This window comes from Desmodus rotundus, chromosome 13 (genome assembly GCF_022682495.2).
Source record: "Desmodus rotundus isolate HL8 chromosome 13, HLdesRot8A.1, whole genome shotgun sequence".
NCBI classification, from domain to species: Eukaryota; Metazoa; Chordata; class Mammalia; order Chiroptera; family Phyllostomidae; genus Desmodus; species Desmodus rotundus.
Genome location: NC_071399.1, coordinates 82,516,183 through 82,528,881, shown reverse-complemented (window position 1 = coordinate 82,528,881; position 12,699 = coordinate 82,516,183).

Below are 12,699 nucleotides of genomic sequence, written 5' to 3'. Positions count from 1 at the left end.
TCATTACGCACTTTAAAAAATTAAATTTCTTTTTATTTCCATTTAATAAAAAGAAATTAGCACCCATACAGCATTTATTCATTAAGGAAAAAATGTACCAAGCATTTACAAGGTCTCTGTCAGTTCTCCAGACACAAATGCACAAGATTCGCTACTTTATCAAAGAGCTTACGTTTAAATTGGAGAGACAGTGAGCTAGGTGAATAAATACATATTAATATGTTACAGAGAAGTAGAGTTTAAAATAAAAAGAATGAAAGGAAAGGTGGATAGGGAATATGTGTGGGGTGAGGGCAAAATCCTGAGAGTGGCCACTAAAGGCAACACTAAGTAAGTCACTTGGGAGAAAAGATCAGTAGGATGCACATTTTTCACGGCAGAAGGAACCCCAAGTGTCCAAGCCCTGCTGTCTGTCGTCTGGGATATTTAGGGGGTGCACTAAAGAGACCAGCGTGGTTAGAAAGGAGTAAGTGAGGAAACAGTTTGAAATATACCAGATAATATTTTACATTTCCTGCACGCCTTTTTATAATGTTTTTTTGAAATATTTCAACAGCCTCTGAGCACCAGAGGTATCAATACATCACTTTACACAGGTAAAAACAGAATAACAACATTATACGATTTACCTAATGTCTAACACTTAGTAAACTGCACCATTCTCCCAGAGATCTGGGTCTTTGAAATACAGATACATCACAAATTCTGTTACAGCACAGATGCCATTTTATAATTAAAGAAATAGCTGATGTTTCAAACGCAAACTATTCTGCCACAGAGTATCCTTGGCACATCATTCGAAACAGCACGCAGAGCATGTTTTGCCAGTAAAATCACTATTTCAGCAATTTAAATCAAGCTGGGCATCGGATCTCAGGTTTGTTTATCTATGCCAATGTTCTGCTGGATATGTATGTCAGTGAACTAGAGTCTAATTTTTAATTGTGTTTGCAAGTTATTGCTAAAAATACATTTTAAAAATGGAATAGTGCTTGTCAGATTTCAGATGTTCCTTCTTTAAGGGGAATTTGAGTCACAGTCACTGTTACAAAATTAATCACTAGAATTTACCGGTTAGGTATTGTCTTTCATAATACTTGAATGCAAAGCAGATGAGCTGATGTCTCATGCATACTTCATTTGAAGGAATATCTGAACAGCTTTTTTCACCTTGCATTATTTACAAATCTGTTTGAACTAAATTAGATTTATACTAGTTATGTCCTCTTCAACAAAATCAATCATTTTAATTTTCTACTTATTTAAATAGAGTAAGTAAAGATCCTTCTCTAGGTGTGCCTATTAAGAATAGTTAACCACAGGTAAATGTAAAAATACCTGCTACTATGAACATTAGAGAATAGTTCAGTAGAGTCCCCTATGTGAGAAACTGTAAAACTAAACTGGTAGCTGCAATCTAGAGAAATAAGTGCTTGTTTCTTTTGGCTTCCAACTCACATTTCATTTCAAAACAAACGTTAGTTTTCTCTGTCTACTAACAGTTAATACATATGACGAATCTCTCCTTGTAAGTCATTTTTTTAGCAAAGCGAGATGATTGTCTCTACCTTCCGGCTGCAACACGAAGCACGCAGCACAAAATATTCACATTCTCAAGGCATATATTGAAGTCAGATCATTCAAAACATATCGCCCACACATACTGAAAACCTACCTAGGTTTTTCCCAGTGATGAGCAAATAAAAGACAGCAGGTCTGCTTATTTTATAAGCTTCAGCAAAGTGCAGTAGACTATTAAAATAATTCCATATATTCTAAGCAATATGGAGTCCCAACTACTTTCATACACACAAAAAGAAAACAAAACACAACTGCCCCCTTCAAAAATATACAACTTTGCATACAATACCACAGTTTAAATATTTGATTTAAGTATGAAATAGTCAGAGATAGTTTTAGGATATTATTGCTTAAGGTAGCAAATTATTGTCAGTCAATAAATATAGCTCTATGACTGTCTCTCCCTTGTTTTGATTATTATTACTTTTTATTACAAATTTTGGATCCATAGTCACTGGGCAAAAATATTTTAAAAAGTAGATTATTTTACATTAAAGATTAAATTATGACATTGATAAAACTCTCCTGATCTTACAGGACACAAAATCATCCTGGGAATTTATCCAAAGAAACCCAAAACACTAATTTGAAAGAACATAAGCACCCCTATGTTCATTGCAGCGTTGTTTACAATCACCAACATCTAGCAACAGCCCAAGTGCCCATCAGTATATCAGTGGCTAAAAAAAGCTGTGGTACATTAACACAACGGAATATTATGTGGCCATAAAAAAGGAAGTCTTATATTTTGTGACGGCATGGATGGACCTGGAGATTAGCATGCTAAATGAAATATGCCAGCCAGCCAGAGAAAAACAAATACCATATGATATCACTTATATGTGGAATCTCATGGACAGAATAAACTGACTAACAAAATAGAAGCAAATGTATCAATACATGGAACAGACTAACAGCTGCCAGAAGGTCAGGGGGTAACTGGGGGAGGGGACTGGGAGAACGAAGGTGAAGGGATTAGCCAAACAACACATATACATCTCTTATAGACAAAGACAGCAGTGTGCTGATGGCCGGAGGGAAGAGGCTGTAGGGGCTGGATGAAGGGGAGCAAAGGGCAAGGGGAAAGGAGACCTCTATAATAGTGTCAACAATAGAAATAAAGGAAAAAAAAACCTCATGATGTCTGAGATCCTAGAGAATTAAATAATCCTTAGTCTGTCCTATTAAATAATTCACTGACATGAAAATGAAATGTTTTATCTTTCTTGTTCTGTTTACACATTTTCAGAAAAAATAATTAAATTCATTTTAATGCAGTAATTAAGACACCGTCTATCATTGTCTTGAGATATTTTTTCTAAGAGAAAGCCCTTATTTCTTTCTTAATTGGCATAACCTTTAGCCCAAACCAGCTTAATTCCCTTATATTCAGCACGTATGCCCTGTGCCTTTTCATTGTGTGCCTTTTCTTTCCTGTTTTCTGTCACTGGAACTCGTGAAATGCCCTTTTAAAATTTCTCTAAACCCTGTCTCGAAGTTTCATGGAAGTGCAACATTGGAGACTTTTCCTGTCTCTGTATATGACAATGCTGTTTCTTCTGCCCTCCTAACACACTGAGTCCTGCCATAAGGCAACAAATGCCTAAATGGCACTGCTTGGTGCAAACCTTTCCAATGAATCAAAGGGCTTATGGGAAAAGTGAGCTTGGAACACACTTAAAAACTTCCTCAGTGGCAGAATCAATATAAAAGACAAGAGCTTAATAACAATGGTAGCACAATTTTACGAAGGTTAGATAATTAAATAGTAGCTACTAGAATAGCACTTTATCCTGAAGAAGATTTGAAATTTGCTCATGGACTGGGTACTGGACAAGTGGGGTAATGATGGAAAGAGTTATATTAAATGGGATGCGCTGAATGAGGTGTGTGCAGGTGTGTCTGAAGATGGTGCATTTTGTACATTTCCACACGCCTTCATTCAAGCTGATGGAAGTTTTCTGCATCTACCTAGCATTTCCATGGGCAAAATAACACATGAACATTACTTTTAAACTTTCATTATGCTGAAATTATTCCCTACTACATGAATCATTTTGGAACTAGTCCACATTTTCAAAACAAGCATTAGAGCTGAATGGATGGAAGTATATCTTTATTTTCAGAAACATAATTTTGAACTCCTATTATGTTTCTTAAGCACATATTTCATTTGTTCTATTAGACTATGTATTCAGTGTACTATATACTTAGGAGATAATTTATCTATCACTCATAATTACATCTCCCATGGACTTTAGATTTTTAGGTAATTATGTAAGTTCCTTTAGTTGAAGTTGCTTATCCTTATATAACCATAATTTGGGCTGAAAGAAAATTTTCTATCCCTGCTTTATAGTGCCTAGAATGACTAATTAACATAAACATTTCTAAAAAAAAAGCAAATAAATGAAAATGAAATATAATATATACTGTGGTAACCGAATCTTCAATGGATAACAATGCTATATAAAAAAGTAGAGAGCATTTGAATAAAATTATTATACAGATTTCCAAAATTCGTATTTCAGGTATTTGAGAACACTTAGCCAAAGGTGTCTTTTGTATTCTTGGCTGGCCTCCTTTGCTCATTCTTATTCTAAGGGTAGTTTTCAATAAAACTTGTGCTTTTATCGCAAACTATTCTCATTTGTGTCACTTCCTCAGGCTAAATGTTTGTTAAAGAAAATCTTAATCTATGCATAAGATCAAGTCAAAGCTAATTTTCTTTGCAAAGTCTTTGTTGATGAAGTTCCTCTGGGAGTTTGTTTTCCTCCTTCACAGAAAGGAATTCTATGTCCTTACAACGTGTGAATACCATCTCCCTCCGTTTATTTGGCACTGCCGATTTCTTTATTTTGCTGACTGTTGTCTCTGAGTTTTCCTCTTACTACTTATTTTGCATCTGAATGGGTTTATATAAGGGACTTTATTATTTTTGTTGGAAAGAATCTTTTGGTTTGGATACCAATTGGGAATGTATTTCTTTATTAACATAAAACTATACACCATTTAATTTCCTTTGTAAAATTCTATTTTATGTGAATTTTAATTAAATAATGTGATGTAGTGATTCTGTTCTAGAAAATAGTAAGAATGAAAATATTAAGAATTATGTTTTTAATAAAATACGCATTTTGTTCAATAATGTAGACACATAAATGATTTTTAACATTAGCCTCCTTGTCTCTGAATTTTAAAAATATTGATTATTATTACTGTAATTGAGCTAATTGTTTTGAGAAAGGAGTAGACAAAGCAAAAAGATTGATAATTTTTGAGTATTTGTGATATATAAAGCATGGGCTAGATTTCTATCTATAAGTTCAGTTGATTTTCTTCAAAATTTCTCAAAATAGGGATTTTGTCTAAAATTTGTAAAAATGTCATATTTTGTGAATAATGTCCTTTACAGCACCTCATTCTCCGAACATAAGCTCATGTCAAAAATCAGGTAGGTTTGGGAAGAATGAAGTAAACCCATTAATAATAAGACACAAGCCTCCTTTTCAGGCCCTCTTCCCCAGAGCTGGCTGGACCCCCCCTTGAAGTGTGACTGACCCTAATTGTTTTGTGTGCCTTTATCCTCAAGACTAGAAAATTACTGGAAGCACCATGAATTTAGGCAACAGGACCCACCAGGCCACAACAACTCAGACCGGACCCTGCGCCCAAAGATAACATGGAAAAAAGTTGCAGCCCAGCTGAAACACCCTGCTCTACCAACACCCCATCACCTGATGAAAGCTCAAAGCCCTGGCCCCACAGCATTGGTATGTGTCTCCACCCCTAGCTCTTTCACTCCCTTGGGAAAGTAAAAATGAAACCGTTCATCTCCACATTTTCTTCTCTTTGTGACTTCTTTCACAGCCCATGTCACCGTCCACCGTAACGACTTAGGTCTCTGCCATCCACTAAATGTGTCAGCTGAAAACATTGTTTTATACATACTGTCTAGTTTTTTATTTGAGGAAATTGATATAATTATAAAGCATGCATGCTTATATTCTTTTTGACATTAGGTATAGGTACTTCATACATCTTAATAAATGAAGTCTACTGATAAGTTTATAGAATGTGGCATTTTTCTTCTCAGATCAACAGTGCTGATTTGTTTCGTGAGTTTTGAATACTCATCTTCACATTTGGAACTGCATTAGTCAACAAAAGCAGCTACTTGTCAGGATACCTTAGGTTTGCAAGAAGTGTTCGTATTTACATTTCTAAGTGCTCAGAGAGTGCCTGACAAGCCAAATAAGGCAGCTATTCCTCCTGCAGGAGAGTGTGCGAGAATGCCTTTCGTTCACTCAATTGCAAGAGATAAATGGCAAAAAAGAAGAATTCTTGAAAGCTTTGTCAAGGTGTAGTTTTTATCTGATAATCACACAGCATCTTAGCTGAAAGGGAAGGAAAGGCACAGCACTCTATTTCCGTTCTGGAATGAGAATATTTTTGCCTTCCTCATCCTGACCTGGTCAGTCACGTTGGTTCGTTAGGTAAGAAATTCAGAAAGATGAAATGGCCTTCACTTTTGATTTAATCTGTTCTGAATTTTGTTGTAATAAATAATCTACCATACTGACCAATATTTTTAGTGGTGATCATTATTGGTATTTATGTATGTCTGAAAAGTTTATTCATTTTCACACTTGTTGGCTAGCTTATCAGGGCATGTTTTTGTCAGTGATCATAGGTTTATAGAGTACCAGGGACTAGGCTGTATAATTTTGTTTATGAATGCCAGCATGACATCGCATATTTTTAGAAGCTCAATGTGTGATTGTATTGGTGCACATTATGATGATGGGTGATGTCTTTTTTATTATCTGCACAGCAATAATCATCTCTTACTGCTTTATTCCTCAGTGCAACAAAATGAATCTACCAGGAAACCATATGTAAGATACATGCTTGCTCAGCGTGAATGTTTATGGTATTTTGTAGCATATAAACAAACTATTTATAAATTATACCCGAGGTTAAAAATAATAATATAACGCACAAATCTGGCAGCATATTAAAAATACTGCCAAAGCCTAAACTTTGTTTTATAATATATTTATTAACAGGATATCTGTGTCTTGGTTTGCTAAGAATCTGCTGTACCCAAAATTAAATAGTAGATAAAAGAAAATTAGTAGCATGTAATTAGCTTTTTCAAATAAACCTAATTAGCAATAAAATAACCACCAAGTAATTCATATGAGCATTGTAATTAAAAAAGAATAGTACAGATACTCCTACAAAGAGATACGGGTAGAAATTTATTCTTGATGAAATGATGGGCAGTTGTGGTTGATTTCACTTCCTGAGTCTAATTACAGAAGAATAATTCTACACAATTATTTTTTCTTCTCAGCATTTTAAAAATCAGTACACACATATCTACATAAAATGCTTGTTCCAAAATCTTGTTTTGGAAAAAGAATATTCCAAAAATATTCATAATGAAATATGTAATAATTTGCTCTATGTTAGTAAGTTTACAAAATGATTTTTATTAGTTAGAAAAACAGTTACGAAAGTGGTTTTGCCAAACAACTAATATCCTATGTAAGTTAATACCCACAATTTATACAATGAATAATTTCAAATACTCTTTCTCAGCAATTTGAGACTCTGCAGCAATGATAACCTTTGGCCAATAAATTCCTTACAATTCTAAATACACAGATGCAACTTGAAAATGCATAGGAGCTAGAACAAAGATTGTTCCCCTGAGAACCTCTAAACTGAGGACCTCATGTGCTAAGGGTTATCTTTGAACTATCTTCTGGAAGGCAGGCCCCTTGCAGTACAGGCTTCCCCTGCTAGGGGGGTGTTCTAGGAATCCACCTGGACCAGTGCACCAGCTGGTGTTGTGAGAGGCTACTGTTCAGCCTCAGTGAATTTTTCTGAAGACTCTTTCGACATGTTTGCCCATTTCCTGTTGGGAGATTTACAAGCACACCTACCCACACCATGCTGAGTGTTCAGCAGTTTTTGACCATAAACAACATGCCACCCGCCCTGGGCCCCACCTTCCCTCAACCTATCTTGCCCAAGTGAACTTTTTGTTTTGTTTGTTTCCCCACATGAAAAATGTCCTCAAAGGGAAATGCTCTGCCGATGTGGAAGAGGTAAAACAAAAAACAGCAGAAGCAGTAAAAGGCATCAAAGTCAGTGAGTTCAAACTGTTTGGAGCAGTGGGAAAAACATCTCACTAGGTTGTGTTGCATCAAATGGAGAGGACTTTGAAGGTGACTGAAGTTTAAACATGTGAGAATGGATACACAATGTTTTATAAATAAGTTTCAGTGGTTTTGTTGGGGCCCTTCTGGTATAGGGAGTAACTGCAGAACCTCATGCTCCTTGGGAAGTAGTTTAGACTCGGTGGTGGGATCTGGGTGTGTTGCTTCATTTCCCTCATCTGTAAAGTGTGGAATGAGCTTAGGTAATGTATCCGACAAAACTCTTCTCTTGTATATACTCACATACTCATTTTTCTTTCGATTTTCTCATTCAACTTTTAATGGTTTCTTGGATTCTTTTGTCTTTTACTGATATTTCATACTTTTCTATGATGTATTGTGGATTCATATATATTTAATTTAAATGTATATTTAATATTTATTTAATGTGATAAAATTGATTGAATTCATTATGACTATGATATCAGACAGAAAGAGGTTTATAATATAAGAAAATAGTAGATGTTCCCTATGAAACAGGTAGAACTTGCTCCTGCTCAATGCCTGTTATTAGCCCATAAAAGATCTTCTGTAAATTGGAAAAAGTGCTTCTTTTTTCTGATGGAGGCTGAATGCCTTGGTGAGTAGACAGAGGAAATGGTACTGGGGGTGTCACTTACAGTGCAGAGCATAAGCTGGCTTCCACCTTTTTCATTCCCCTGGTCCGGCATCTCTGTGTAATACACAGACGGCATACACGGCACGACCTTCCTGCTTGCAGGGCCGCATCTACCCCCTGGCACAGACTCAGTTTTTTCATCAGAGACGCCATCCTCCCTGTCAAACTCTAAGCATAATCAAAAAGTAAAATCTAGCCATAATGTTATGAAATTGCTTAGACTGCAACATACATTAGTTTATCAGGTTAAAAGTTCTACTTCCACTCAAACTTTGTATATGCCTTCCTGAGAATTTCCTTTCCAATTGCAGGATAACACTATGTTTCTCTTGGTGGAAGTATCTCTTAATTTGGTTTCTTCAAAATATGGAACAATTTTGTTCAAATATGTGAACCCCCTCAGTGGGGACTCCCAGGGAAAAACACTGAAGTTTTCAATGGAAACTGAAATCTCATCTGTAATTTTGAAAATTTCCCTTTCTTCTGGTCATTTACCCTTTCACCATTGAAAGGGTTCATTTCACTCCAGAGAAACCAATTGTAAAAAATGTTCCTGGACTTTGTCTCATTTCGCTCTACAAATCATTTCCAAAGCCTAAATAGGACATCTGATAGAACACGTATATAGGCTCTTACATGTTGTTGTACTTGGAATTCCATAACCTCCCATGATCCTGTGTATAAACCTAAGGCGTTTCTCTCATAGCATTAGCCTTTTCTCAAACTTTCATAGCACTCTCAACACATTCCTTTCCTGCCCCTTTAAGAACTTGTTGCTTTTGTCCTTCCTCTAATAATCCACTTCAAGATGACCCTCCCGCTGCTTTCTGTCAGAATGGAATATTAGTTCAATAATACTTCTGGAGAATATAGGACTCTGAGGCTTTATGCTAAATTATTTTCCCTCTTTAATAACAAAAGCACCATCAACAGTACAGGTTGGGGCAAGAGTAGGTTTACAGTTGTTTGTGTGGAAAATGATGTAATAATTAATAAATAATAATGCAAGAACAAACTGTGTTTCACTGAGTCACAACTGTAAACCTACTTTTGCCTCACCCTGTAAATATTGCTGTTTACTTTTATTTCTCTTCTAAGTAATGTCCCATGCCAAGCTCATTGAAAGAGAAGTTAACTTTCCCCAATTCCAGTTTCTTTCGACTATCAATGCTACACATAAAATTCACCTAATTCTCTAATGTTTATATCCAAAGGTCATACGTATTTCATTCTTAATTCAGTTTACTAGTTTAGGACATTTAAAGTAAAATCCCACTTTTTCATGGTCTTCTTTATTGGTTTTCAAGAGGCTAATCTCTTCCTCAGTCTTTTTATAATATGACTTTATCACCTTACATTCTAAGAGGCTATTTTTCTTTTGTTCACCCATAAATCATTTCTGCATTAGACCTTCTCTTAGACCTCTCTTCAAACTCTGTGCTTTTTCCTTGCACACTCCAGAAAACATCAATAATCATGAAGCAGAGAAATCTCAGTATTCTCTCTTTGCATACTTCCAAGAGTAAAAATAATCATGGCTTAATATAACATCATAATTTTTATTTTAGTGGAGTATATTTGAAATGTTTAATAAGAATAATTAAAAATGATTGCTCACATCTGTATGCCTTTGAGACTTTATATAAGAATGCTACTAACTCAGAAGACTTTATGAAAGGATTAAATTTCTTTAATTTTTAATGAGTTCTTGTTTTTCCTGCCAGTTCTATTGGCAGTGACTAATTTTAATTCCCATATTAACTATAGGCTGTGTATTTCAAAAAGAAAATGCTTAGCATCTCAAATAGTGGTCTCTGACCCTTAGGTACTCATTTATTTTCTGCTTCTGCAGCTTACCGAATTGTCCAATTATCTACAAAAACACTATGTCAAGAATTCATTTCTGTTTAAAGCTGATAATGTCTGAGTAGGATAAGTATTTATCTCCAACATGATTTTGTAGAATCAAAGCACTCTGTATATGTCTTTTCATAACAAACAGAGGAAAGTAATAAAAGTCCTAAACAAAAGCTTTTATTTGCAGTATGAGTTTCTTCTGTCCACAGGAGGCCTTGCCCAGGGCAGCATGGATTAACAGTCACCTAAGCCAGCTGTGAATTGTATTTGTTGAAATAAAAAGAGAGTTGGTTTATGAATATAAGAACATAGACATTGAGCCTTAACCGAATGGATGACATTTTCTAGGTAAGAAAGAGTCATAAAATTTTTACTTTTCCTTGCTTTAAGAAAAGGTGAAGAAACCTTTTAAAAGAACTCTGAGAAACACAGATATTAGCAAAAGATCCAGTTTCTTGGAAAAGGGATGACACCTTTGTCCATGGTTTAATTGTATTTGCTTTGTTTTTGCATGTTCAGTTAATGCTTGTATCAAGCTTGGAGTTCACATGTATCAGAGAGAGCACTCTTACGAGCATATGTGAAGCCTGGGAGAGCCAAGAGGACTTTCCTTGGGAAATAGGGAGGCATGTGAACATATAGGCTGTTATTGTAGCTTCTGCACAAAGATTCAGGAGAGATACATGTGCGTGGAGAGGGGGAAATTTAGAATTTGACATATTTTTATTAATGTTAAGAACTTATTTATTGGAATTTTGTATTTCCAAGTGCAATTTAAGGGACAATGTAGCTCTACATAGTTCAAGATGGATTGAAATACCATTGAACAAAATACAGAACAAAATAAATCAGTAAGAGGTAATACCATTCTTTCTAATGAAGTCAAGATAATACTCCCTCATTTTTAAGTGAAGAAAGTAGCAACTCAGATATGTGGTACCTACACAATTGACTCTTTTGCTTTATTACCTGATATGAAGCTTGTAGCATTAAAGTGCTGAGATCTCATACAAATAAATAGATCTACCTGTCACTTTATTTTAAGCCAGGCTTGAAATCATTAAGATAATGATATGAAATGATGTCCTGCAATATGACATAACATACATAATGCAATATAATATATAATATCATATTTATAATGTTATAAGTTACCATGCTCTACCTATTAAGTCAATTATGGAATGTTATGTGAGAGGGCAGCAAATATTAAATGGGTGTTGAATTTTTTGGAAGAGAGCTTTATTATTCAGTAAGAAAGAGAGGTAAACAACATTCAGGGACAAACTCAGGCATCCCAGCAGGAGATACCTGTGTGTATGACAAAGTGAAAATAGGATGTATGACATGATCAAAGTAAACACATATAAAGGAATGCATATTATTCTGAAATTCCGTATGTTGAATTTGAAAACAACAAATATACACAGTGTGACATGTACGTATGAGACCTTTTTTTATCCCCATAACATCCATTGTTGTACTTTCGGCTAAGCTGGGGGCACACAGGATAGGTATTGACTAAGTCAGAACAGCGTGCTTGGCACCTACATACTGACACCAGTGCACACGATGAGGCAAGAGTTTATAGCCAAAAAGAGAAACAGGAATACTGCATTTGCCATGATGTGGATCTAAATCTGATTTTGGTTCCACTTGTTACTACGTTTATGCTTTCTTCATTGATAATATTGGAATGTTGTTATCTAGTCATGTGATTTCTAAAATACCAAGAACGATATTGTGCACAAGGCAGAAATGTAATATTTTAAAATGAAATGTTGCCCTGGCTGATGTGTCTCAGTGGATTGAGCGCCAGCCTGAGAACCAAAGGATTGCCAGTTCAATTCCTGGTCAGGGCACATGCCTGGGTTGTGGGCCAGGTGCCCAGTAGGGGGTGCATGAGAGGCAACCACACATTGATGTTTCTCTTCCTCTCTTTCTCCTTCCCTTCTGCTCTGCAGAAATGAATAAAAAGTCTTTAAAAACATAAAAGGAAATGATACTATTGGAATACTATTGATACTAAAAGGAAATCAAGATACTATTGAATTCAAAATCTTATTTTTCTCATGCCTTATCATGGGTTACTGAGGTAAGAAGTACTTGTAAAATATGTCTGGAGGAGGTTTCAGGTGCAGAGGAGGGAGGATTCCATTTTTTTTTAATTTGATACCTCAAACAAGAGTTGTACTAAAGAACACATCTATTTCTTTGGTTCCTTGACAATTCATTTATTTCATTCAGTGCTATTATCTACATATTTCTCCAAAGACCAAAGATCCATCTTTTTCAGCCAGCATGTTGAATGGAGCTGCTATTGTCCCTGAACTTGGAACTATATATTTCTTCAAAGTTATAGAAAGTCAGGATAGCTGTAAATGATGTTGCTTTTCTGGCACTCAGTTAATT